Genomic DNA, 25,560 nt, shown 5'->3' with positions numbered 1-25,560 from the left:
TTTTATGTTTCTTTACAGGGCTTCACGGGGCCGTGCCGTTCCCGTGCAGCGTCGTGCATGGAGCACTTTCCCCGGTATGTATGATGCTGTTTGCGGGTTTTAGGTAAGGCATCTGGTCTGTATCTTATCTAACTCTTTTTTTTTATGTTTCTTTACAGGGCTTCCCCGGGCCGTGCCGTTTTCCTGCAGAGTCATGCATAGACTGCTTTCCCCGGTATGTATGATGCTGTTTGCGCGTCTTAGGTAAGGCATCTGGTCTGTTTCTTATCTAACTCTTTTTGTTTCTGTTTCTTTACAGGGCTTCCCCGGGCCGTGCCGTTCCCGTGCAGCATCGTGCATGGAGCGCTTTCCCCGGTATGTATGATGCTGTTTGCGGGTCTTAGGTAAGGCATCTGGTCTGTATCTTATCTAACTCTTTTTTTTAATGTTTCTTTACAGGGCTTCCCCGGGCCGTGCCGTTCCCGTGCATAGTCGTGCATGGACTGCTTTCCCCGGTATGTATGATGCTGTTTGCGGGTCTTAGGTAAGGCATCTGGTCTGTTTCTTATCTAACTCTTTTTTTTAATGTTTCTTTACAGGGCTTCCCCGGGCCGTGCCGTTCCCGTGCAGCGTCGTGCATGGACTGCTTTCCCCGGTATGTATGATGCTGTTTGCGGGTCTTAGGTAAGGCATCTGGTCTGTTTCTTATTTAACTCTGTTTTTTTTTTGTTTCTTTACAGGGCTTCCCCTGGCTGTGCCGTTCCCGTGTAGCGTCGTGCATGGAGTGCTTTCCCCGGTATGTATGATGCTGTTTGCGGGTCTTAGGTAAGGCATCTGGTCTGTTTCTTATCTAACTCTTTTTTTTCTGCTTCTTTACAGGCTTCCCCGGGCCGTGCCGTTCCCGTGCAGCGTCGTGCATGGAGCGCTTTCCCCGGTATGTATGATGCTGTTTGCGGGTCTTAGGTAAGGCATCTGGTCTGTTTCCTATCTAACTCTTTTTTTTTTTGTTTCTTTACAGGGCTTCCCCTGGCTGTGCCGTTCCCGTGCAGCGTCGTGCATGGAGCGCTTCCCTGGTATGTATGATGCTGTTTGCGGGTCTTAGGTAAGGCATCTGGTCTGTTTCTTATCTAACTCTTTTTTTTAATGTTTCTTTACAGGGCTTCCCCTGGCCGTGCCGTTCCTGTGCATCGTCGTGCATGGAGCGCTTTACCCAGTATGTATGATGCTGTTTGCGGGTCTTAGGTAAGGCATCTGGTCTGTATCTTATCTAACTCTTTTTTTTAGTGTTTCTTTACAGGGCTTCCCCGGGCCGTGCCGTTTCCGTGCAGAGTCGTGCATGGACTGCTTTCCCCGGTATTTATGATGCTGTTTGCGGGTCTTAGGTAAGGCATCTAATCTGTTTCTTATCTAACTCTTTTTTTTTATGTTTCTTTACAGGGCTTCCCCGGGCGGTGCCGTTCCCGTGCAGCGTCGTGCATGGAGCGCTTTCCCCGGTATGTATGATGCTGTTTGCGGGACTTAGGTAAGGCATCTGGTCTGTTTCTTATCTAACTCTTTTTTTAAATGTTTCTTTACAGGGTTTCCCCGGGCCGTGCTGTTCCCGTGCAGCGTCGTGCATGGACTGCTTCCCCCGGTATGTATGATGCTGTTGCGGGTCTTAGGTAAGGCATCTGGTCTGTTTCTTATCTAACTCTTTTTTTTAATGTTTCTTTACAGGGCTTCCCCTGGCCGTGCCATTCCCGTGTAGCGTCGTGCATGGAGTGCTTTCCCCGGTATGTATGATGCTGTTTGCGGGTCTTAGGTAAGGCATCTGGTATGTTTCTTATTTAACTCTTTTTTTTTTTGTTTCTTTACAGGGCTTCCCCTGGCTGTGCCGTTCCCGTGTAGCGTCGTGCATGGAGCGCTTCCCTGGTATGTATGATGCTGTTTGCGAGTCTTAGGTAAGGCATCTGGTCTGTTTCTTATCTAACTCTTTTTTTTAATGTTTCTTTACAGGGCTTCCCCTGGCCGTGCCATTCCCGTGCAGCGTCGTGCATGGAGTGCTTTCCCCGGTATGTATGATGCTGTTTGCGGGTCTTAGGTAAGGCATGTGGTCTGTTTCTTATCTAACTCTTTTTTTTTATGTTTCTTTACAGGGCTTCCCCGGGCCGTGCCGTTCCCGTGCAGCGTCGTGCATGGAGCGCTTCCCTGGTATGTATGATGCTGTTTGCGGATCTTAGGTAAGGCATCTGGTCTGTTACTTATCTAACTCTTTCTTTTCTTTTTATGTTTCTTTACAAGGCTTCCCCTGGCCGTGCCGTTCCTGTGCAGCGTCGTGCATGGAGTGCTTTCCCCGGTATGTATGATGCTGTTTGCGGGTCTTAGGTAAGGCATCTGGTCTGTTTCTTATCTAACTCTTTATTTTCATGTTTCTTTACAGGGCTTCCCCGGGCCGTGCCGTTCCCGTGCAGCGTCGTGCATGGAGCGCTTTCCCCGGTATGTATGATGCTGTTTGCGGGTCTTAGGTAAGGCATCTGGTCTGTTTCTTATCTAACTCTTGTTTTTTTATGTTTCTTTACAGGGAATCCCCGGGCTGTGCCGTTCCCGTGCAGCGTCGTGCATGGACTGCTTTCCCCGGTATGTATGATGCTGTTTGCGGGTCTTAGGTAAGGCATCTGGTCTGTTTCTTATCTAACTCTTTTTTTTAATGTTTCTTTACAGGGCTTCCCCGGGCCGTGACGTTCCCGTGCAGCGTCGTGCATGGACTGCTTTCCCCGGTATGTATGATGCTGTTTGCGGGTCTTAGGTAAGGCATCTGGTCTGTTTCTTATCTAACTCTTTTTTTTAATGTTTCTTTACAGGGCTTCCACGGGCCGTGCCGTTCCCGTACAGCGTCGTGCATGGAGTGCTTTCCCCGGTATGTATGATGCTGTTTGCGGGTCTTAGGTAAGGCATCTGGTCTGTTTCTTATCTAACTCTTTTTTTTTCTGCTTCTTTACAGGCTTCCCCGGGCCGTGCCGTTCCCGTGCAGCGTCGTGCATGAAACGCTTTCCCCGGTATGTATGATGCTGTTTGCGGGTCTTAGGTAAGGCATCTGGTCTGTTTCTTATCTAACTCTTTTTTTAAATGTTTCTTTACAGGGCTTCCCCGGGCCGTGCCATTCCCATGCAGCGTCGTGTATGGAGTGCTTTCCCCGGTATGTATGATGCTGTTTGCGGGTCTTAGGTAAGGCATCTGATCTGTTTCTTATCTAACTCTTTATTTTTATGTTTCTTTACAGGGCTTCCCCGGGCCGTGCCGTTCCCGTGCAGCGTCGTGCATGGAGCGCTTTCCCCGGTATGTATGATGCTGTTTGCGGGTTTTAGGTAAGGCATCTGGTCTGATTCTTATCTAACTCTTTTTGTTTCTGTTTCTTTACAGGGCTTCCCCGGGCCGTGCCGTTCCCGTGCAGCGTCGTGCATGGAGCGCTTTCCCCTGTATGTATGATGCTGTTTGCGGGTCTTAGGTAAGGCATCTGGTCTGTATCTTATCTAACTCTTTTTTTTTATGTTTCTTTACAGGGCTTCCCCGGGCCGTGCCGTTTCCGTGCAGAGTCATGCATGGACTGCTTTCCCCGGTATGTATGATGCTGTTTGCGGGTCTTAGGTAAGGCATCTGGTCTGTTTCTTATCTAACTCTTTTTGTTTCTGTTTCTTTACAGGGCTTCCCCGGGCCGTGCCGTTCCCGTGCAGCGTCGTGCATGGAGCGCTTTCCCCGGTATGTATGATGCTGTTTGCGGGTCTTAGGTAAGGCATCTGGTCTGTATCTTATCTAACTCTTTTTTTTTATGTTTCTTTACAGGGCTTCCCCGGGCCGTGCCGTTCCCGTGCATAGTCGTGCATGGACTGCTTTCCCCGGTATGTATGATGCTGTTTGCGGGTCTTAGGTAAGGCATCTGGTCTGTTTCTTATCTAACTCTTTTTTTTAATGTTTCTTTACAGGGCTTCCCCCGGCCGTGCCGTTCCCGTGCAGCGTCGTGCATGGAGTGCTTTCCCCGGTATGTATGATGCTGTTTGCGGGTCTTAGGTAAGGCATCTGGTCTGTTTCTTATTTAACTCTGTTTTTTTTTTGTTTCTTTACAGGGCTTCCCCTGGCTGTGCCGTTCCCGTGTAGCGTCGTGCATGGAGCGCTTCCCTGGTATGTATGATGCTGTTTGCGGGTCTTAGGTAAGGCATCTGGTCTGTTTCTTATCTAACTCTTTTTTTTTATGTTTCTTTACAGGGCTTCCCCTGGCCGTGCCGTTCCTGTGCAGCGTCGTGCATGGAGTGCTTTCCCCGGTATGTATGATGCTGTTTGCGGGTCTTAGGTAAGGCATCTGGTCTGTTTCTTATCTAACTCTTTTTTTTGTGTTTCTTTACAGGGCTTCCCCGGGCCGTGCCGTTCCCGTGCAGCATCGTGCATGGAGCGCTTTCCCCGGTATGTATGATGCTGTTTGCGGGTCTTAGGTAAGGCATCTGGTCTGTTTCTTATCTAACTCTTTTTTTTTATGTTTCTTTACAGGGCTTCACCGGGCCGTGCCGTTCCCGTGCAGCGTCGTGCATGGAGCGCTTCCCTGGTATGTATGATGCTGTTTGCGGGTCTGAGGCAAGGCATCTGGTCTGTTTCTTATCTAACTCTTTCTTTTCATGTTTCTTTACAGGGCTTCCCCGGGCCATGCCGTTCCCGTGCAGCGTCATGCATGGAGCGCTTTCCCCGGTATGTATGATGCTGTTTGCGGGTCTTAGGTAAGGCATCTGGTTTGTTTCTTATCTAACTCTTTTTTTAAATGTTTCTTTACAGGGCTTCCCCGGGCCGTGCCATTCCCATGCAGCGTCGTGCATGGAGTGCTTTCCCCGGTATGTATGATGCTGTTTGCGGGTCTTAGGTAAGGCATCTGATCTGTTTCTTATCTAACTCTTTATTTTTATGTTTCTTTACAGGGCTTCCCCAGGCCGTGCCGTTCCCATGCAGCGTCGTGCATGGAGTGCTTTCCCCGGTATGTATGATGCTGTTTGCGGGTTTTAGGTAAGGCATCTGGTCTGTTTCTTATCTAACTCTTTTTGTTTCTGTTTCTTTACAGGGCTTCCCCTGGCTGTGCCGTTCCCGTGTAGCGTCGTGCATTGAGCGCTTCCCTGGTATGTATGATGCTGTTTGCGGGTCTTAGGTAAGGCATCTGGTCTGTTTCTTATCTAACTCTTTTTTTTTATGTTTCTTTACAGGGCTTCCCCTGGCCGTGCCGTTCCTGTGCAGCGTCGTGCATGGAGTGCTTTCCCCGGAATGTATGATGCTGTTTGCGGGTTTTAGGTAAGGCATCTGGTCTGTTTCTTATCTAACTCTTTTTGTTTCTGTTTCTTTACAGGGCTTCCCCGGGCCGTGCCGTTCCCGTGCAGCATCGTGCATGGAGCGCTTTCCCCGGTATGTATGATGCTGTTTGCGGGTCTTAGGTAAGGCATCTGGTCTGTATCTTATCTAACTCTTTTTTTTTATGTTTCTTTACAGGGCTTCCCCGGGCCGTGCCGTTCCCGTGCATAGTCGTGCATGGACTGCTTTCCCCGGTATGTATGATGCTGTTTGCGGGTCTTAGGTAAGGCATCTGGTCTGTTTCTTATCTAACTCTTTTTTTTAATGTTTCTTTACAGGGCTTCCCCGGGCCGTGCCGTTCCCGTGCAGCGTCGTGCATGGACTGCTTTCCCCGGTATGTATGATGCTGTTTGCGGGTCTTAGGTAAGGCATCTGGTCTGTTTCTTATTTAACTCTGTTTTTTTTTTGTTTCTTTACAGGGCTTCCCCTGGCTGTGCCGTTCGCTTGTAGCGTCGTGCATGGAGCGCTTCCCTGGTATGTATGATGCTGTTTGCGGGTCTTAGGTAAGGCATCTGGTCTGTTTCTTATCTAACTCTTTTTGTTTCTGTTTCTTTACAGGGCTTCCCCAGGCCGTGCCATTTCCGTGCAGTGTCGTGTATGGAGCGCTTTCCCCGGTATGTATGATGCTGTTTGCGGGTCTTAGGTAAGGCATCTGGTCTGTATCTTATCTAACTCTTTTTTGTTATGTTTCTTTACAGGGCTTCCCCGGGCCGTGCCGTTCCCGTGCAGAGTCGTGCATGGACTGCTTTCCCCGGTATGTATGATGCTGTTTGCGGGTCTTAGGTAAGGCATCTGGTCTGTTTCTTATCTAACTCTTTTTTTTTATGTTTCTTTACAGGGCTTCCCCGGGCCGTGCCGTTCCCGTGCAGCGTCGTGCATGGAGCGCTTTCCCCGGTATGTATGATGCTGTTTGCAGGTCTTAGGTAAGGCATCTGGTCTGTTTCTTATCTAACTATTTTTTTAAATGTTTCTTTACAGGGTTTTCCGGGCCGTGCAGTTCCCGTGCAGCGTCGTGCTTGGAGCGCTTCCTTGGTATGTATGATGCTGTTTGCGGGTCTTAGGTAAGGCATCTGGTCTGTTTCTTATCTAACTCTTTTTTTTTATGTTTCTTTACAGGGCTTCCCCGGGCCGTGCCGTTCCCGTGCAGCGTCGTGCATGGAGTGCTTTCCCCGGTATGTATGATGCTGTTTGCGGGTCTTAGGTAAGGCATCTGGTCTGTTTCTTATCTAACTCTTTTTTTAAATGTTTCTTTACAGGGTTTTCCCGGGTCGTGCTGTTCCCGTGCAGCGTCGTGCATGGACTGCTTCCCCCGGTATGTATGATGCTGTTGCGGGTCTTAGGTAAGGCATCTGGTCTGTTTCTTATCTAACTCTTTTTTTTTATGTTTCTTTACAGGGCTTCCCCTGGCCGTGCCATTCCCGTGCAGCGTCGTGCATGGCGTGCTTTCCCCGGTATGTATGATACTGTTTGCGGGTCTTAGGTAAGGCATCTGGTCTGTTTCTTATCTAACTCTTTTTTTTAATGTTTCTTTACAGGGCTTCCCCTGGCTGTGCCGTTCCCGTGTAGCGTCGTGCATGGAGCGCTTCCCTGGTATGTATGATGCTGTTTGCGGGTCTTAGGTAAGGCATCTGGTCTGTTTCTTATCTAACTCTTTTTTTTTATGTTTCTTTACAGGGCTTCCCCTGGCCGTGCCGTTCCTGTGCAGCGTCGTGCATGGAGTGCTTTCCCCGGTATGTATGATGCTGTTTGCGGGTCTTAGGTAAGGCATCTGGTCTGTTTCTTATCTAACTCTTTTTTTTGTGTTTCTTTACAGGGCTTCCCCGGGCCGTGCCGTTCCCGTGCAGCATCGTGCATGGAGCGCTTTCCCCGGTATGTATGATGCTGTTTGCGGGTCTTAGGTAAGGCATCTGGTCTGTTTCTTATCTAACTCTTTTTTTTTATGTTTCTTTACAGGGCTTCACCGGGCCGTGCCGTTCCCGTGCAGCGTCGTGCATGGAGCGCTTCCCTGGTATGTATGATGCTGTTTGCGGGTCTGAGGTAAGGCATCTGGTCTGTTTCTTATCTAACTCTTTCTTTTCATGTTTCTTTACAGGGCTTCCCCGGGCCATGCCGTTCCCGTGCAGCGTCATGCATGGAGCGCTTTCCCCGGTATGTATGATGCTGTTTGCGGGTCTTAGGTAAGGCATCTGGTTTGTTTCTTATCTAACTCTTTTTTTAAATGTTTCTTTACAGGGCTTCCCCGGGCCGTGCCATTTCCATGCAGCGTCGTGCATGGAGTGCTTTCCCCGGTATGTATGATGCTGTTTGCGGGTCTTAGGTAAGGCATCTGATCTGTTTCTTATCTAACTCTTTATTTTTATGTTTCTTTACAGGGCTTCCCCAGGCCGTGCCGTTCCCGTGCAGCGTCGTGCATGGAGCGCTTTCCCCGGTATGTATGATGCTGTTTGCGGGTTTTAGGTAAGGCATCTGGTCTGTTTCTTATCTAACTCTTTTTGTTTCTGTTTCTTTACAGGGCTTCCCCGGGCCGTGCCGTTCCCGTGCAGCGTCGTGCATGGAGCGCTTTCCCCGGTATGTATGATGCTGTTTGCGGGTCTTAGGTAAGGCATCTGGTCTGTATCTTATCTAACTCTTTTTTTTTATGTTTCTTTACAGGGCTTCCCCGGGCCGTGCCGTTTCCGTGCAGAGTCATGCATGGACTGCTTTCCCCGGTATGTATGATGCTGTTTGCGGGTCTTAGGTAAGGCATCTGGTCTGTTTCTTATCTAACTCTTTTTGTTTCTGTTTCTTTACAGGGCTTCCCCGGGCCGTGCCGTTCCCGTGCAGCATCGTGCATGGAGCGCTTTCCCCGGTATGTATGATGCTGTTTGCGGGTCTTAGGTAAGGCATCTGATCTGTTTCTTATCTAACTCTTTATTTTTATGTTTCTTTACAGGGCTTCCCGGGGCCGTGCCGTTCCCGTGCAGCGTCGTGCATGGAGCACTTTCCCCGGTATGTATGATGCTGTTTGCGGGTTTTAGGTAAGGCATCTGGTCTGTATCTTATCTAACTCTTTTTTTTTATGTTTCTTTACAGGGCTTCCCCGGGCCGTGCCGTTTTCCTGCAGAGTCATGCATAGACTGCTTTCCCCGGTATGTATGATGCTGTTTGCGCGTCTTAGGTAAGGCATCTGGTCTGTTTCTTATCTAACTCTTTTTGTTTCTGTTTCTTTACAGGGCTTCCCCGGGCCGTGCCGTTCCCGTGCAGCATCGTGCATGGAGCGCTTTCCCCGGTATGTATGATGCTGTTTGCGGGTCTTAGGTAAGGCATCTGGTCTGTATCTTATCTAACTCTTTTTTTTAATGTTTCTTTACAGGGCTTCCCCGGGCCGTGCCGTTCCCGTGCATAGTCGTGCATGGACTGCTTTCCCCGGTATGTATGATGCTGTTTGCGGGTCTTAGGTAAGGCATCTGGTCTGTTTCTTATCTAACTCTTTTTTTTAATGTTTCTTTACAGGGCTTCCCCGGGCCGTGCCGTTCCCGTGCAGCGTCGTGCATGGACTGCTTTCCCCGGTATGTATGATGCTGTTTGCGGGTCTTAGGTAAGGCATCTGGTCTGTTTCTTATTTAACTCTGTTTTTTTTTTGTTTCTTTACAGGGCTTCCCCTGGCTGTGCCGTTCCCGTGTAGCGTCGTGCATGGAGTGCTTTCCCCGGTATGTATGATGCTGTTTGCGGGTCTTAGGTAAGGCATCTGGTCTGTTTCTTATCTAACTCTTTTTTTTCTGCTTCTTTACAGGCTTCCCCGGGCCGTGCCGTTCCCGTGCAGCGTCGTGCATGGAGCGCTTTCCCCGGTATGTATGATGCTGTTTGCGGGTCTTAGGTAAGGCATCTGGTCTGTTTCCTATCTAACTCTTTTTTTTTTTGTTTCTTTACAGGGCTTCCCCTGGCTGTGCCGTTCCCGTGCAGCGTCGTGCATGGAGCGCTTCCCTGGTATGTATGATGCTGTTTGCGGGTCTTAGGTAAGGCATCTGGTCTGTTTCTTATCTAACTCTTTTTTTTAATGTTTCTTTACAGGGCTTCCCCTGGCCGTGCCGTTCCTGTGCATCGTCGTGCATGGAGCGCTTTACCCAGTATGTATGATGCTGTTTGCGGGTCTTAGGTAAGGCATCTGGTCTGTATCTTATCTAACTCTTTTTTTTAGTGTTTCTTTACAGGGCTTCCCCGGGCCGTGCCGTTTCCGTGCAGAGTCGTGCATGGACTGCTTTCCCCGGTATTTATGATGCTGTTTGCGGGTCTTAGGTAAGGCATCTAATCTGTTTCTTATCTAACTCTTTTTTTTTATGTTTCTTTACAGGGCTTCCACGGGCGGTGCCGTTCCCGTGCAGCGTCGTGCATGGAGCGCTTTCCCCGGTATGTATGATGCTGTTTGCGGGACTTAGGTAAGGCATCTGGTCTGTTTCTTATCTAACTCTTTTTTTAAATGTTTCTTTACAGGGTTTCCCCGGGCCGTGCTGTTCCCGTGCAGCGTCGTGCATGGACTGCTTCCCCCGGTATGTATGATGCTGTTGCGGGTCTTAGGTAAGGCATCTGGTCTGTTTCTTATCTAACTCTTTTTTTTAATGTTTCTTTACAGGGCTTCCCCTGGCCGTGCCATTCCCGTGTAGCGTCGTGCATGGAGTGCTTTCCCCGGTATGTATGATGCTGTTTGCGGGTCTTAGGTAAGGCATCTGGTATGTTTCTTATTTAACTCTTTTTTTTTTTGTTTCTTTACAGGGCTTCCCCTGGCTGTGCCGTTCCCGTGTAGCGTCGTGCATGGAGCGCTTCCCTGGTATGTATGATGCTGTTTGCGAGTCTTAGGTAAGGCATCTGGTCTGTTTCTTATCTAACTCTTTTTTTTAATGTTTCTTTACAGGGCTTCCCCTGGCCGTGCCATTCCCGTGCAGCGTCGTGCATGGAGTGCTTTCCCCGGTATGTATGATGCTGTTTGCGGGTCTTAGGTAAGGCATGTGGTCTGTTTCTTATCTAACTCTTTTTTTTTATGTTTCTTTACAGGGCTTCCCCGGGCCGTGCCGTTCCCGTGCAGCGTCGTGCATGGAGCGCTTCCCTGGTATGTATGATGCTGTTTGCGGATCTTAGGTAAGGCATCTGGTCTGTTACTTATCTAACTCTTTCTTTTCTTTTTATGTTTCTTTACAAGGCTTCCCCTGGCCGTGCCGTTCCTGTGCAGCGTCGTGCATGGAGTGCTTTCCCCGGTATGTATGATGCTGTTTGCGGGTCTTAGGTAAGGCATCTGGTCTGTTTCTTATCTAACTCTTTATTTTCATGTTTCTTTACAGGGCTTCCCCGGGCCGTGCCGTTCCCGTGCAGCGTCGTGCATGGAGCGCTTTCCCCGGTATGTATGATGCTGTTTGCGGGTCTTAGGTAAGGCATCTGGTCTGTTTCTTATCTAACTCTTGTTTTTTTATGTTTCTTTACAGGGAATCCCCGGGCTGTGCCGTTCCCGTGCAGCGTCGTGCATGGACTGCTTTCCCCGGTATGTATGATGCTGTTTGCGGGTCTTAGGTAAGGCATCTGGTCTGTTTCTTATCTAACTCTTTTTTTTAATGTTTCTTTACAGGGCTTCCCCGGGCCGTGACGTTCCCGTGCAGCGTCGTGCATGGACTGCTTTCCCCGGTATGTATGATGCTGTTTGCGGGTCTTAGGTAAGGCATCTGGTCTGTTTCCTATCTAACTCTTTTTTTTAATGTTTCTTTACAGGGCTTCCACGGGCCGTGCCGTTCCCGTACAGCGTCGTGCATGGAGTGCTTTCCCCGGTATGTATGATGCTGTTTGCGGGTCTTAGGTAAGGCATCTGGTCTGTTTCTTATCTAACTCTTTTTTTTTCTGCTTCTTTACAGGCTTCCCCGGGCCGTGCCGTTCCCGTGCAGCGTCGTGCATGAAACGCTTTCCCCGGTATGTATGATGCTGTTTGCGGGTCTTAGGTAAGGCATCTGGTCTGTTTCTTATCTAACTCTTTTTTTAAATGTTTCTTTACAGGGCTTCCCCGGGCCGTGCCATTCCCATGCAGCGTCGTGTATGGAGTGCTTTCCCCGGTATGTATGATGCTGTTTGCGGGTCTTAGGTAAGGCATCTGATCTGTTTCTTATCTAACTCTTTATTTTTATGTTTCTTTACAGGGCTTCCCCGGGCCGTGCCGTTCCCGTGCAGCGTCGTGCATGGAGCGCTTTCCCCGGTATGTATGATGCTGTTTGCGGGTTTTAGGTAAGGCATCTGGTCTGATTCTTATCTAACTCTTTTTGTTTCTGTTTCTTTACAGGGCTTCCCCGGGCCGTGTCGTTCCCGTGCAGCGTCGTGCATGGAGCGCTTTCCCCTGTATGTATGATGCTGTTTGCGGGTCTTAGGTAAGGCATCTGGTCTGTATCTTATCTAACTCTTTTTTTTTATGTTTCTTTACAGGGCTTCCCCGGGCCGTGCCGTTTCCGTGCAGAGTCATGCATGGACTGCTTTCCCCGGTATGTATGATGCTGTTTGCGGGTCTTAGGTAAGGCATCTGGTCTGTTTCTTATCTAACTCTTTTTGTTTCTGTTTCTTTACAGGGCTTCCCCGGGCCGTGCCGTTCCCGTGCAGCGTCGTGCATGGAGCGCTTTCCCCGGTATGTATGATGCTGTTTGCGGGTCTTAGGTAAGGCATCTGGTCTGTATCTTATCTAACTCTTTTTTTTTATGTTTCTTTACAGGGCTTCCCCGGGCCGTGCCGTTCCCGTGCATAGTCGTGCATGGACTGCTTTCCCCGGTATGTATGATGCTGTTTGCGGGTCTTAGGTAAGGCATCTGGTCTGTTTCTTATCTAACTCTTTTTTTTAATGTTTCTTTACAGGGCTTCCCCCGGCCGTGCCGTTCCCGTGCAGCGTCGTGCATGGAGTGCTTTCCCCGGTATGTATGATGCTGTTTGCGGGTCTTAGGTAAGGCATCTGGTCTGTTTCTTATTTAACTCTGTTTTTTTTTTGTTTCTTTACAGGGCTTCCCCTGGCTGTGCCGTTCCCGTGTAGCGTCGTGCATGGAGCGCTTCCCTGGTATGTATGATGCTGTTTGCGGGTCTTAGGTAAGGCATCTGGTCTGTTTCTTATCTAACTCTTTTTTTTTATGTTTCTTTACAGGGCTTCCCCTGGCCGTGCCGTTCCTGTGCAGCGTCGTGCATGGAGTGCTTTCCCCGGTATGTATGATGCTGTTTGCGGGTCTTAGGTAAGGCATCTGGTCTGTTTCTTATCTAACTCTTTTTTTTGTGTTTCTTTACAGGGCTTCCCCGGGCCGTGCCGTTCCCGTGCAGCATCGTGCATGGAGCGCTTTCCCCGGTATGTATGATGCTGTTTGCGGGTCTTAGGTAAGGCATCTGGTCTGTTTCTTATCTAACTCTTTTTTTTTATGTTTCTTTACAGGGCTTCACCGGGCCGTGCCGTTCCCGTGCAGCGTCGTGCATGGAGCGCTTCCCTGGTATGTATGATGCTGTTTGCGGGTCTGAGGCAAGGCATCTGGTCTGTTTCTTATCTAACTCTTTCTTTTCATGTTTCTTTACAGGGCTTCCCCGGGCCATGCCGTTCCCGTGCAGCGTCATGCATGGAGCGCTTTCCCCGGTATGTATGATGCTGTTTGCGGGTCTTAGGTAAGGCATCTGGTTTGTTTCTTATCTAACTCTTTTTTTAAATGTTTCTTTACAGGGCTTCCCCGGGCCGTGCCATTCCCATGCAGCGTCGTGCATGGAGTGCTTTCCCCGGTATGTATGATGCTGTTTGCGGGTCTTAGGTAAGGCATCTGATCTGTTTCTTATCTAACTCTTTATTTTTATGTTTCTTTACAGGGCTTCCCCAGGCCGTGCCGTTCCCATGCAGCGTCGTGCATGGAGTGCTTTCCCCGGTATGTATGATGCTGTTTGCGGGTTTTAGGTAAGGCATCTGGTCTGTTTCTTATCTAACTCTTTTTGTTTCTGTTTCTTTACAGGGCTTCCCCTGGCTGTGCCGTTCCCGTGTAGCGTCGTGCATTGAGCGCTTCCCTGGTATGTATGATGCTGTTTGCGGGTCTTAGGTAAGGCATCTGGTCTGTTTCTTATCTAACTCTTTTTTTTTATGTTTCTTTACAGGGCTTCCCCTGGCCGTGCCGTTCCTGTGCAGCGTCGTGCATGGAGTGCTTTCCCCGGAATGTATGATGCTGTTTGCGGGTTTTAGGTAAGGCATCTGGTCTGTTTCTTATCTAACTCTTTTTGTTTCTGTTTCTTTACAGGGCTTCCCCGGGCCGTGCCGTTCCCGTGCAGCATCGTGCATGGAGCGCTTTCCCCGGTATGTATGATGCTGTTTGCGGGTCTTAGGTAAGGCATCTGGTCTGTATCTTATCTAACTCTTTTTTTTTATGTTTCTTTACAGGGCTTCCCCGGGCCGTGCCGTTCCCGTGCATAGTCGTGCATGGACTGCTTTCCCCGGTATGTATGATGCTGTTTGCGGGTCTTAGGTAAGGCATCTGGTCTGTTTCTTATCTAACTCTTTTTTTTAATGTTTCTTTACAGGGCTTCCCCGGGCCGTGCCGTTCCCGTGCAGCGTCGTGCATGGACTGCTTTCCCCGGTATGTATGATGCTGTTTGCGGGTCTTAGGTAAGGCATCTGGTCTGTTTCTTATTTAACTCTGTTTTTTTTTTGTTTCTTTACAGGGCTTCCCCTGGCTGTGCCGTTCCCGTGTAGCGTCGTGCATGGAGCGCTTCCCTGGTATGTATGATGCTGTTTGCGGGTCTTAGGTAAGGCATCTGGTCTGTTTCTTATCTAACTCTTTTTGTTTCTGTTTCTTTACAGGGCTTCCCCAGGCCGTGCCGTTTCCGTGCAGTGTCGTGTATGGAGCGCTTTCCCCGGTATGTATGATGCTGTTTGCGGGTCTTAGGTAAGGCATCTGGTCTGTATCTTATCTAACTCTTTTTTGTTATGTTTCTTTACAGGGCTTCCCCGGGCCGTGCCGTTCCCGTGCAGAGTCGTGCATGGACTGCTTTCCCCGGTATGTATGATGCTGTTTGCGGGTCTTAGGTAAGGCATCTGGTCTGTTTCTTATCTAACTCTTTTTTTTAATGTTTCTTTACAGGGCTTCCCCGGGCCGTGCCGTTCCCGTGCAGCGTCGTGCATGGAGCGCTTTCCCCGGTATGTATGATGCTGTTTGCAGGTCTTAGGTAAGGCATCTGGTCTGTTTCTTATCTAACTCTTTTTTTAAATGTTTCTTTACAGGGTTTTCCGGGCCGTGCAGTTCCCGTGCAGCGTCGTGCTTGGAGCGCTTCCCTGGTATGTATGATGCTGTTTGCGGGTCTTAGGTAAGGCATCTGGTCTGTTTCTTATCTAACTCTTTTTTTTTATGTTTCTTTACAGGGCTTCCCCGGGCCGTGCCGTTCCCGTGCAGCGTCGTGCATGGAGTGCTTTCCCCGGTATGTATGATGCTGTTTGCGGGTCTTAGGTAAGGCATCTGGTCTGTTTCTTATCTAACTCTTTTTTTAAATGTTTCTTTACAGGGTTTTCCCGGGTCGTGCTGTTCCCGTGCAGCGTCGTGCATGGACTGCTTCCCCCGGTATGTATGATGCTGTTGCGGGTCTTAGGTAAGGCATCTGGTCTGTTTCTTATCTAACTCTTTTTTTTTATGTTTCTTTACAGGGCTTCCCCTGGCCGTGCCATTCCCGTGCAGCGTCGTGCATGGCGTGCTTTCCCCGGTATGTATGATACTGTTTGCGGGTCTTAGGTAAGGCATCTGGTCTGTTTCTTATCTAACTCTTTTTTTTAATGTTTCTTTACAGGGCTTCCCCGGGCCGTGCCGTTCCCGTGCAGCGTCGTGCATGGAGCGCTTCCCTGGTATGTATGATGCTGTTTGCGGGTCTTAGGTAAGGCATCTGGTCTGTTTCTTATCTAACTCTTTCTTTTTATGTTTCTTTACAGGGCTTCCCCTGGCCGTGCCGTTCCTGTGCAGCGTCGTGCATGGAGTGCTTTCCCCGGTATGTATGATGCTGATTGCGGGTCTTAGGTAAGGCATCTGGTCTGTTTCTTATCTAACTCTTTTTTTTATGTTTCTTTACAGGGCTTCCCCGGGCCATGCCGTTCCCGTGCAGCGTCATGCATGGAGCGCTTTCCCCGGTATGTATGATGCTGTTTGCGGGTCTTAGGTAAGGCATCTGATCTGTTTCTTATCTAACTCTTTATTTTTATGTTTCTTTACAGGGATTCCCCGGGCCGTGCCGTTCCCGTGCAGCGTCGTGCATGGAGCGCTTTCCCCGGTATGTATGATGCTGTTTGCGGGTTTTAGGTAAGGCATCTGGTCTGTTTCTTATCTAACTCTTTTTGTTTCTGTTTCTTTACAAGGCTTCCCCGGGCCGTGCCGTTCCCGTGCAGCGCCGTGCATGGAGCGCTTTCCCCGGTATGTATGATGCTGTTTGCGGGTCTTAGGTAAGGCATCTGGTCTGTATCTTATCTAACTCTTTTTTTTATGTTTCTTTACAGGGCTTCCCCGGGCCGTGCCGTTTCCGTGCAGAGTCGTGCATGGACTGCTTTCCCCGGTATGTATGATGCTGTTTGCGGGTCTTAGGTAAGGCATCTGGTCTGTTTCTTATCTAACTCTTTTTTTTATGTTTCTTTACAGGGCTTCCCCGGGCCGTGCCGTTCCCGTGCAGCGTCGTGCATGGAGCGCTTTCCCCGGTATGTATGATGCTGTTTGCGGGTCTTAGGTAAGGCATCTGGTCTGTTTCTTATCTAACTCTTTTTTTAAATGTTTCTTTACAGGGTTTCCCCGGGCCGTGCTGTTCCTGTGCAGCGTCGTGCATGGACTGCTTCCCCCGGTATGTATGATGCTGTTGCGGGTCTTAGGTAAGGCATCTGGTCTGTTTCTTATCTAACTCTTTTTTTTAATGTTTCTTTACAGGGCTTCCCCTGGCCTTGCCATTCCCGTGCAGCGTCGTGCATGGAGTGCTTTCCCCGGTATGTATGATGCTGTTTGCGGGTCTTAGGTAAGGCATCTGGTCTGTTTCTTATTTAACTCTGTTTTTTTTTTGTTTCTTTACAGGGCTTCCCCTGGCTGTGCCGTTCCCGTGTAGCGTCGTGCATGGAGCGCTTCCCTGGTATGCATGATGCTGTTTGCGGGTCTTAGGTAAGGCATCTGGTCTGTTTCTTATCTAACTCTTTTTTTTTATGTTTCTTTACAGGGCTTCCCCTGGCCGTGCCGTTCCTGTGCAGCGTCGTGCATGGAGTGCTTTCCCCGGTATGTATGATGCTGTTTGCGGGTCTTAGGTAAGGCATCTGGTCTGTTTCTTATCTAACTCTTTTTTTTGTGTTTCTTTACAGGGCTTCCCCAGGCCTTGCCGTTCCCGTGCAGCATCATGCATGGAGCGCTTTCCCCGGTATGTATGATGCTGTTTGCGGGTCTTAGGTAAGGCATCTGGTCTGTTTCTTATCTAACTCTTTTTTTTAATGTTTCTTTACAGGGCTTCCCCGGGCCGTGCCGTTCCCGTGCAGCGTCGTGCATGGAGCGCTTCCCTGGTATGTATGATGCTGTTTGCGGGTCTTAGGTAAGGCATCTGGTCTGTTTCTTATCTAACTCTTTCTTTTTATGTTTCTTTACAGGGCTTCCCCTGGCCGTGCCGTTCCTGTGCAGCGTCATGCATGGAGTGCTTTCCCCGGTATGTATGATGCTGTTTGCGGGTCTTAGGTAAGGCATCTGGTCTGTTTCTTATCTAACTCTTTTTTTTGTGTTTCTTTACAGGGCTTCCCCGGGCCATGCCGTTCCCGTGCAGCGTCATGCATGGAGCGCTTTCCCCGGTATGTATGATGCTGTTTGCGGGTCTTAGGTAAGGCATCTGATCTGTTTCTTATCTAACTCTTTATTTTTATGTTTCTTTACAGGGCTTCCCCGGGCCGTGCCGTTGCCGTGCAGCGTCGTGCATGGAGCGCTTTCCCCGGTATGTATGATGCTGTTTGCGGGTTTTAGGTAAGGCATCTGGTCTGTTTCTTATCTAACTCTTTTTGTTTCTGTTTCTTTACAGGGCTTCCCCGGGCCGTGCCGTTCCCGTGCAGCATCGTGCATGGAGCGCTTTCCCCGGTATGTATGATGCTGTTTGCGGGTCTTAGGTAAGGCATCTGGTCTGCTTCTTATCTAACTCTTTTTTTTTATGTTTCTTTACAGGGCTTCCCCGGGCCGTGCCGTTCCCGTGCAGCGTCGTGCATGGAGCGCTTTCCCCGGTATGTATGATGCTGTTTGCGGGTCTTAAGTAAGGCATCTGGTCTGTTTCTTATCTAACTCTTTTTTTAAATGTTTTTTACAGGGTTTCCCCGGGCCGTGCTGTTCCCGTGCAGCGTCGTGCATGGACTGCTTCCCCCGGTATGTATGATGCTGTTGCGGGTCTTAGGTAAGGCATCTGGTCTGTTTCTTATCTAACTCTTTTTTTTAATGTTTCTTTACAGGGCTTCCCCTGGCCGTGCCATTCCCGTGCAGCGTCGTGCATGGAGTGCTTTCCCCGGTATGTATGATGCTGTTTGCGGGTCTTAGGTAAGGCATCTGGTCTGTTTCTTATTTAACTCTGTTTTTTTTTTGTTTCTTTACAGGGTTTCCCCTGGCTGTGCCGTTCCCGTGTAGCGTCGTGCATGGAGCGCTTCCCTGGTATGTATGATGCTGTTTGCGGGTCTTAGGTAAGGCATCTGGTCTGTTTCTTATCTAACTCTTTTTTAAAATGTTTCTTTACAGGGTTTTCCCGGGTCGTGCTGTTCCCGTGCAGCGTCGTGCATGGACTGCTTCCCCCGGTATGTATGATGCTGTTGCGGGTCTTAGGTAAGGCATCTGGTCTGTTTCTTATCTAACTCTTTTTTTTAATGTTTCTTTACAGGGCTTCCCCTGGCCGTGCCATTCCCGTGCAGCGTCGTGCATGGCGTGCTTTCCCCGGTATGTATGATACTGTTTGCGGGTCTTAGGTAAGGCATCTGGTCTGTTTCTTATCTAACTCTTTTTTTAATGTTTCTTTACAGGGCTTCCCCTGGCCGGGCCATTCCCGTGCAGCGTCGTGCATGGAGTGCTTTCCCCGGTATGTATGATGCTGTTTGCGGGTCTTAGGTAAGGCATCTGGTCTGTTTCTTATCTAACTCTTTTTTTTAATGTTTCTTTACAGGGCTTCCCCGGGCCGTGCCGTTCCCGTGCAGCGTCGTGCATGGAGCGCTTCCCTGGTATGTTTGATGCTGTTTGCGGGTCTTAGGTAAGGCATCTGGTCTGTTTCTTATCTAACTCTTTCTTTTCTTTTTATGTTTCTTTACAGGGCTTCCCCTGGCCGTGCCGTTCCTGTGCAGCGTTGTGCATGGAGTGCTTTCCCCGGTATGTACGATGCTGTTTGCGGGTCTTAGGTAAGGCATCTGGTCTGTTTCTTATCTAACTCTTTTTTTTGTGTTTCTTTACAGGGCTTCCCCGGGCCATGCCGTTCCCGTGCACCGTCGTGCATGGAGTGCTTTCCCCGGTATGTATGATGCTGTTTGCGGGTCTTAGGTAAGGCATCTGGTCTGTTTCTTATCTAACTCTTTATTTTCATGTTTCTTTACAGGGCTTCCCCGGGCCGTGCCGTTCCCGTGCAGCGTCGTGCATGGAGCGCTTTCCCCGGTATGTATGATGCTGTTTGCGGGTCTTAGGTAAGGCATCTGGTCTGTTTCTTATCTAACTCTTGTTTTTTTATGTTTCTTTACAGGGAATCCCCGGGCTGTGCCGTTCCCGTGCAGCGTCGTGCATGGACTGCTTTCCCCGGTATGTATGATGCTGTTTGCGGGTCTTAGGTAAGGCATCTGGTCTGTTTCTTATCTAACTCTATTTTTTAATGTTTCTTTACAGGGCTTCCCCGGGCCGTGCCGTTCCCGTGCAGCGTCGGGCATGGACTCCTTTCCCCGGTATGTATGATGCTGTTTGCGGGTCTTAGGTAAGGCATCTGGTCTGTTTCTTATCTAACTCTTTTTTTTAATGTTTCTTTACAGGGCTTCCACGGGCCGTGCAATTCCCGTGCAGCGTCGTGCATGGAGTGCTTTCCCCGGTATGTGTGAAGCTGTTTGCGGGTCTTAGGTAAGGCATCTGGTCTGTTTCTTATCTAACTCTTTTTTTTTATGCTTCTTTACAGGCTTCCCCGGGCCGTGCCGTTCCCGTGCAGCGTCGTGCATGGAACGCTTTCCCCGGTATGTATGATGCTGTTTGCGGGTCTTAGGTAAGGCATCTGGTCTGTTTCTTATCTAACTCTTTTTTTTTTTGTTTCTTTACAGGGCTTCCCCTGGCTGTGCCGTTCCCGTGCAGCGTCGTGCATGGAGAGCTTCCCTGGTATGTATGATGCTGTTTGCGGGTCTTAGGTAAGGCATCTGGTCTGTTTCTTATCTAACTCTTTTTTTTAATGTTTCTTTACAGGGCTTCCCCTGGCCGTGCCGTTCCTGTGCAGCGTCGTGCATGGAGCGCTTTACCCGGTATGTATGATGCTGTTTGCGGGTCTTAGGTAAGGCATCTGGTCTGTATCTTATCTAACTCTTTTTTTTAATGTTTCTTTACAGGGCTTCCCGGGGCCGTGCCGTTTCCGTGCAGAGTCGTGCATGGACTGCTTTCCCCGGTATTTATGATGCTGTTTGCGGGTCTTAGGTAAGGCATCTGGTCTGTTTCTTATCTAACTCTTTTTTTTTATGTTTCTTTACAGGGCTTCCCCGGGCCGTGCCGTTCCCGTGCAGCGTCGTGCATGGAGCGCTTTCCCCGGTATGTATGATGCTGTTTGCGGGTCTTAGGTAAGGCATCTGGTCTGTTTCTTATCTAACTCATTTTTTAAATGTTTCTTTACAGGGTTTCCCCGGGCCGTTCTGTTCCCGTGCAGCGTCGTGCATGGACTGCTTCCCCCGGTATGTATGATGCTGTTGCGGGTCTTAGGTAAGGCATCTGGTCTGTTTCTTATTTAACTCTTTTTTTTTTGTTTCTTTACAGGGCTTCCCCTGGCTGTGCCGTTCCCGTGTAGCGTCGTGCATGGAGCGCATCCCTGGTATGTATGATGCTGTTTGCGGGTCTTAGGTAAGGCATCTGGTCTGTTTCTTATCTAACTCTTTTTTTTAATGTTTCTTTACAGGGCTTCCCCTGGCCGTGCCATTCCCGTGCAGCGTCGTGCATGGAGTGCTTTCCCCGGTATGTATGATGCTGTTTGCAGGTCTTAGGTAAGGCATCTGGTCTGTTTCTTATCTAACTCTTTCTTTTCTTTTTATGTTTCTTTACAGGGCTTCCCCTGGCCGTGCCGTTCCTGTGCAGCATCGTGCATGGAGTGCTTTCCCCGGTATGTATGATGCTGTTTGCGGATCTTAGGTAAGGCATCTGGTCTGTCTCTTATCTAACTCTTTTTTTTGTGTTTCTTTACAGGGCTTCCCCGGGCCATGCCGTTCCCGTGCACCGTCGTGCATGGAGTGCTTTCCCCGGTATGTATGATGCTGTTTGCGGGTCTTAGGTAAGGCATCTGGTCTGTTTCTTATCTAACTCTTTTTTTTTAATGTTTCTTTACAGGGCTTCCCCGGGCCGTGCCGTTCCCGTGCAGCGTCGTGCATGGACTGCTTTCCCCGGTATGTATGATGCTGTTTGCGGGTCTTAGGTAAGGCATCTGGTCTGTTTCTTATCTAACTCTTTTTTTTAATGTTTCTTTACAGGGCTTCCACGGGCCGTGCCGTTCCCGTGCAGCGTCGTGCATGGAGTGCTTTCCCCGGTATGTCTGATGCTGTTTGCGGGTCTTAGGTAAGGCATCTGGTCTGTTTCTTATCTAACTCTTTTTTTTTCTGCTTCTTTACAGGCTTCCCCGGGCCGTGCCATTCCCGTGCAGCGTCGTGCATGGAGCGCTTTCCCCGGTATGTATGATGCTGTTTGCGGGTCTTAGGTAAGGCATCAGGTCTGTTTCTTATCTAACTCTTTTTTTTTTTGTTTCTTTACAGGGCTTCCCCTGGCTGTGCCGTTCCCGTGCAGCGTCGTGCATGGAGCGCTTCCCTGGTATGTATGATGCTGTTTGCGGGTCTTAGGTAAGGCATCTGGTCTGTTTCTTATCTAACTCTTTTTTTGTGTGTTTCTTTACAGGGCTTCGGCCGGGCCGTGCCGGTCCCGTGCAGCGTCGTGCATGGAGCGTTTTCCCCGGTATGTATGATGCTGTTTGCGGGTCTTAGGTAAGGCATCTGATCTGTTTCTTATCTAACTCTTTATTTTTATGTTTCTTTACAGGGCTTCCCCAGGCCGTGCCGTTCCCGTGCAGCGTCGTGCATGGAGCGCTTTCCCCGGTATGTATGATGCTGTTTGCGGGTTTTAGGTAAGGCATCTGGTCTGTTTCTTATCTAACTCTTTTTGTTTCTGTTTCTTTACAGGGCTTCCCCTGGCCGTGCCGTTCCCGTGCATAGTCGTGCATGGACTGCTTTCCCTGGTATGTATGATGCTGTTTGCGGATCTTAGGTAAGGCATCTGGTCTGTTTCTTATCTAACTCTTTTTTTTGTGTTTCTTTACAGGGCTTCCCCGGGCTATGCCGTTCCCGTGCACCGTCGTACATGGAGTGCTTTCCCCGGTATGTATGATGCTGTTTGCGGGTCTTAGGTAAGGCATCTGGTCTGTTTCTTATCTAACTCTTTATTTCCATGTTTCTTTACAGGGCTTCCCCGGGCCGTGCCGTTCCCGTGCAGCGTCGTGCATGGAGCACTTTCCCCGGTATGTATGATGCTGTTTGCGGGTCTTAGGTAAGGCATCTGGTCTGTTTCTTATCTAACTCTTGTTTTTTTATGTTTCTTTACAGGGAATCCCCGGGCTGTGCCTTTCCCGTGCAGCGTCGTGCATGGACTGCTTTCCCCGGTATGTATGATGCTGTTTGCGGGTCTTAGGTAAGGCATCTGGTCTGTTTCTTATCTAACTCTTTTTTTTTCTGCTTCTTTACAGGCTTCCCCGGGCCGTGCCGTTCCCGTGCAGCGTCGTGCATGGAGTGCTTTCCCCGGTATGTATGATGCTGTTTGCGGGTCTTAGGTAAGGCATCTGGTCTGTTTCTTATCTAACTCTTTTTTTTTTTGTTTCTTTACAGGGCTTCCCCTGGCTGTGCCGTTCCCGTGCAGCGTCGTGCATGGAGCGCTTCCCTGGTATGTATGATGCTGTTTGCGGGTCTTAGGTAAGGCATCTGGTCTGTTTCTTATCTAACTCTTTTTTTTTGTGTTTCTTTACAGGGCTTCCCCGGGCCGTGCCGTTCCCGTGCAGCGTCGTGCATGGAGCGTTTTCCCAGGTATGTATGATGCTGTTTGCGGGTCTTAGGTAAGGCATCTGATCTGTTTCTTATCTAACTCTTTATTTTTATGTTTCTTTACAGGGCTTCCCCAGGCCATGCCGTTCCCGTGCAGCGTCGTGCATGGAGCGCTTTCCCCGGTATGTATGATGCTGTTTGCGGGTTTTAGGTAAGGCATCTGGTCTGTTTCTTATCTAACTATTTTTGTTTCTGTTTCTTTACAGGGCTTCCCCGGGCCGTGCCGTTCCCGTGCAGCGTCGTGCATGGAGCGCTTTCCCGGTATGTATGATGCTGTTTGCGGGTCTTAGGTAAGGCATCTGGTCTGTATCTTATCTAACTCTTTTTTTTTATGTTTCTTTACAGGGCTTCCCCGGGCTGTGCCGTTCCCGTGCATAGTCGTGCATGGACTGCTTTCCCCGGTATGTATGATGCTGTTTGCGGGTCTTAGGTAAGGCATCTGGTCTGTTTCTTATCTAACTCTTTTTTTTTATGTTTCTTTACAGGGCTTCCCCGGGCCGTGCCGTTCCCGTGCAGCGTCATGCATGGAGTGCTTTCCCCGGTATGTATGATGCTGTTTGCGGGTCTTAGGTAAGGCATCTGGTCTGTTTCTTATCTAACTCTTTTTTCAAATGTTTCTTTACAGGGTTTTCCCGGGTCGTGCTGTTCCCGTGCAGCGTCGTGCATGGACTGCTTCCCCCGGTATGTATGATGCTGTTGCGGGTCTTAGGTAAGGCATCTGGTCTGTTTCTTATTTAACTCTTTTTTTTAATGTTTCTTTACAGGGCTTCCCCTGGCCGTGCCATTCCCGTGCAGCGTCGTGCATGGCGTGCTTTCCCCGGTATGTATGATACTGTTTGCGGGTCTTAGGTAAGGCATCTGGTCTGTTTCTTATCTAACTCTTTTTTTTAATGTTTCTTTACAGGGCTTCCCCGGGCCGTGCCGTTCCCGTGCAGCGTCGTGCATGGAGCGCTTCCCTGGTATGTATGATGCTGTTTGCGGGTCTTAGGTAAGGCATCTGGTCTGTTTCTTATCTAACTCTTTCTTTTTATGTTTCTTTACAGGGCTTCCCCTGGCCGTGCCGTTCCCGTGCAGCGTCATGCATGGAGCGCTTTCCCCGGTATGTATGATGCTGTTTGCGGGTCTTAGGTAAGGCATCTGGTCTGTTTCTTATCTAACTCTTTTTTAAAATGTTTCTTTACAGGGTTTCCCCGGGCCGTGCTGTTCCTGTGCAGCGTCGTGCATGGACTGCTTCCCCCGGTATGTATGATGCTGTTGCGGGTCTTAGGTAAGGCATCTGGTCTGTTTCTTATCTAACTCTTTTTTTTAATGTTTCTTTACAGGGCTTCCCCTGGCCGTGCCATTCCCATGCAGCGTCGTGCATGGAGCGTTTTCCCCGGTATGTATGATGCTGTTTGCGGGTCTTAGGTAAGGCATCTGATCTGTTTCTTATCTAACTCTTTATTTTTATGTTTCTTTACAGGGCTTCCCCAGGCCGTGCCGTTCCCGTGCAGCGTCGTGCATGGAGCGCTTTCCCCGGTATGTATGATACTGTTTGCGGGTCTTAGGTAAGGCATCTGGTCTGTTTCTTATCTAACTCTTTTTTTTAATGTTTCTTTACAGGGCTTCCCCGGGCCGTGCCGTTCCCGTGCAGCGTCGTGCATGGAGCGCTTCCCTGGTATGTATGATGCTGTTTGCGGGTCTTAGGTAAGGCATCTGGTCTGTTTCTTATCTAACTCTTTCTTTTTATGTTTCTTTACAGGGCTTCCCCTGGCCGTGCCGTTCCTGTGCAGCGTCGTGCATGGAGTGCTTTCCCCGGTATGTATGATGCTGATTGCGGGTCTTAGGTAAGGCATCTGGTCTGTTTCTTATCTAACTCTTTTTTTTATGTTTCTTTACAGGGCTTCCCCGGGCCATGCCGTTCCCGTGCAGCGTCATGCATGGAGCGCTTTCCCCGGTATGTATGATGCTGTTTGCGGGTCTTAGGTAAGGCATCTGATCTGTTTCTTATCTAACTCTTTATTTTTATGTTTCTTTACAGGGATTCCCCGGGCCGTGCCGTTCCCGTGCAGCGTCGTGCATGGAGCGCTTTCCCCGGTATGTATGATGCTGTTTGCGGGTTTTAGGTAAGGCATCTGGTCTGTTTCTTATCTAACTCTTTTTGTTTCTGTTTCTTTACAAGGCTTCCCCGGGCCGTGCCGTTCCCGTGCAGCGCCGTGCATGGAGCGCTTTCCCCGGTATGTATGATGCTGTTTGCGGGTCTTAGGTAAGGCATCTGGTCTGTATCTTATCTAACTCTTTTTTTTATGTTTCTTTACAGGGCTTCCCCGGGCCGTGCCGTTTCCGTGCAGAGTCGTGCATGGACTGCTTTCCCCGGTATGTATGATGCTGTTTGCGGGTCTTAGGTAAGGCATCTGGTCTGTTTCTTATCTAACTCTTTTTTTTATGTTTCTTTACAGGGCTTCCCCGGGCCGTGCCGTTCCCGTGCAGCGTCGTGCATGGAGCGCTTTCCCCGGTATGTATGATGCTGTTTGCGGGTCTTAGGTAAGGCATCTGGTCTGTTTCTTATCTAACTCTGTTTTTAAATGTTTCTTTACAGGGTTTCCCCGGGCCGTGCTGTTCCTGTGCAGCGTCGTGCATGGACTGCTTCCCCCGGTATGTATGATGCTGTTGCGGGTCTTAGGTAAGGCATCTGGTCTGTTTCTTATCTAACTCTTTTTTTTAATGTTTCTTTACAGGGCTTCCCCTGGCCTTGCCATTCCCGTGCAGCGTCGTGCATGGAGTGCTTTCCCCGGTATGTATGATGCTGTTTGCGGGTCTTAGGTAAGGCATCTGGTCTGTTTCTTATTTAACTCTGTTTTTTTTTTGTTTCTTTACAGGGCTTCCCCTGGCTGTGCCGTTCCCGTGTAGCGTCGTGCATGGAGCGCTTCCCTGGTATGCATGATGCTGTTTGCGGGTCTTAGGTAAGGCATCTG

Source organism: Triturus cristatus, chromosome 1_1 (assembly GCF_964204655.1).
Source record: "Triturus cristatus chromosome 1_1, aTriCri1.1, whole genome shotgun sequence".
Classification (NCBI taxonomy): Eukaryota; Metazoa; Chordata; class Amphibia; order Caudata; family Salamandridae; genus Triturus; species Triturus cristatus.
Note: the sequence above shows the minus strand (reverse complement) of the source record.